This window comes from Sorex fumeus, unplaced genomic scaffold, assembly GCF_029834395.1.
Source record: "Sorex fumeus unplaced genomic scaffold, SorFum_2.1 ptg000024l, whole genome shotgun sequence".
In the NCBI taxonomy this organism is placed as follows: Eukaryota; Metazoa; Chordata; class Mammalia; order Eulipotyphla; family Soricidae; genus Sorex; species Sorex fumeus.
This window is the reverse complement of record NW_026606081.1, coordinates 18,463,849-18,465,865: the sequence shown is the minus strand read 5'-3', so window position 1 is coordinate 18,465,865 and position 2,017 is coordinate 18,463,849.

The window sequence follows — 2,017 nt, the reverse complement described above, 5'->3', positions numbered from 1 at the left end:
GCAGCTGCTGTAGGATGCATGCCTTGAGCCATCTTCTCCGTGGCTCTTCTGATTTCTAACTGAGCCACTGAACCCCGGCAAAGAACCTGCTTCTTCCACATCTGCTTTCTCTACTTTAGGACCAACTACTTCAAAAAACAAGTTCTCTGCCTGTGCTTTCTGGAACTATATAGGAAACCTCTGGGCTGCAAACCCTCTGAAGGACACACTTCAGATACAAACCTGCAAACCCACCTGCGCAGAGCATGGCGCCCGGCCCTCGGCAGGCAGGGGTGGGCATTTTAAACTCGGGCTCTTCGGGTGCGCTTTGGACTTTGGCAGGATTAGGGAAATGGCAGGTCACCTGGTTCTTTCAGTATTTTTTATATTTTTATTAGTGAAATACCATGAGGTAAAGTTGTAGACTTTTAACAAATCTTTGTGTTTGGGTTTCAGTTATGCAATGATTCTTCCAGTATTTTCAAGAAAGCTCTTTTCCCCAGGTACAGGATTGCTCGTGTACTGAGGCCTTCTCTCGGCCAGGGGGGTGTGGAGTCCAAATGAAAGAACAGAGCGGAACCCATTGGGAAACCACCCATTTCATGCCTGGCCAGCAGGCAGTCTGGCCATGAGAAACACAGCGGTGCTGGACAGGCCTTCTGGGGTGAAAGCGGCTCCCCACTCGCGGTGGGATGCCGCCATCCCACTCTGCCCAGGGCTGAGTACTTGAGGGCAAAAGGGGCCGTATGGAACTCTTGGGGTGAGATGATCCAGAGGCCGGACCCCAGCCCTTAAGCACCTGGTGTGCTCCCGCCTCACAGGGGTTGGGAATGGGGGCACGGGGAGCACAGGAACCAGCGCACTGCAAGTGCAAGTGTGCCACCCGACACTGCACCGTCTGCTGGGTTCGAGGCATCTCACACAGGCCACAGGCTAACGGCCCTGCACACAAGGCAGTCACGTACCCCAAGGGCTGTAGAGCAGCTCAGTCGAAGACAAACACTTCACCAGACTTTTCTTGAAGGGCCTCAGGCGGCACATAGGCTGGGGTGAGCCACTCAGAGACCTGCCTTGCAGGCCATATGATCCTCGAGCACCGTGCGGAGGGACCCCAAAACGTAAGCGACACCCAGAAATGAGTGGGATTAATAACAGAACCCTGGCTAGTCATTTTCCACGGGTCATCAGTAAGGTCTCCTACTAGGCAGAACAGGGTCGGTGGGAGACTGCAGGAGTACCAGCAGGAACTCGGGGAGCTGAGGGGCGACAACCCTGAACCCAGCCTTCAGTTCTCTGGCAGTGGCTGCGCACCAGGCCTTCCCGGAAGCTGCCTGCTCCTCCATGTGGGAAGGGTGTTGGGTTTCAGTCATGCCCACAGTTCCCAAACAACCCAAGATCACCCAACTCTTACTGACGCTGAGTCGTTTCCTTGCGGGAGGGGAAGCATTCCAACACGCAAAGGACCACGCGCCACTACAACCCGGGCAGCCGCACACCAGATCACGTTACGCCACGCGACACATATTACCCTTCCCTTGGGGGGGGGGGGGAGAGGGGGGAAGAGAGTGGTGTCACGACTGCCCAGCCTGAGACCACAGTTCAAAACCTTGCTCATCTGACCACACTCATGCTTTTAAAATACTTGGTCACTGAGTAATACATCCACGGAATTAAGTTGATGTAAGATTGTTACTAATTTAGAACCGTGAACCTAATATTGTCTGTGTAGTGTTACTCAGAACTCAAAAGCACCATCAACCTTACAAAGCACTCTCGGGCATACAGTAACCCTGTCCACGTCAAGGGGCTGTGGTCACTGCTGCCGCCTACCCAGCCTCTTAAAGGGCCAACCATTACTGCCCTGCAAGCTGGCCTGGAGGAGGAGTTTCCACAATAGGGCTGGTGTCAGGAGATACCCTTTTTTCTTGAGAACCACCATCCTAAGCTCATTTAGATAAGTCGATTCCAAGCTCCACACAGAATTCACAATAGGAAGTGTGAGTTTCATGTTGGCTGAATTACTGAGTAAGACCAGACG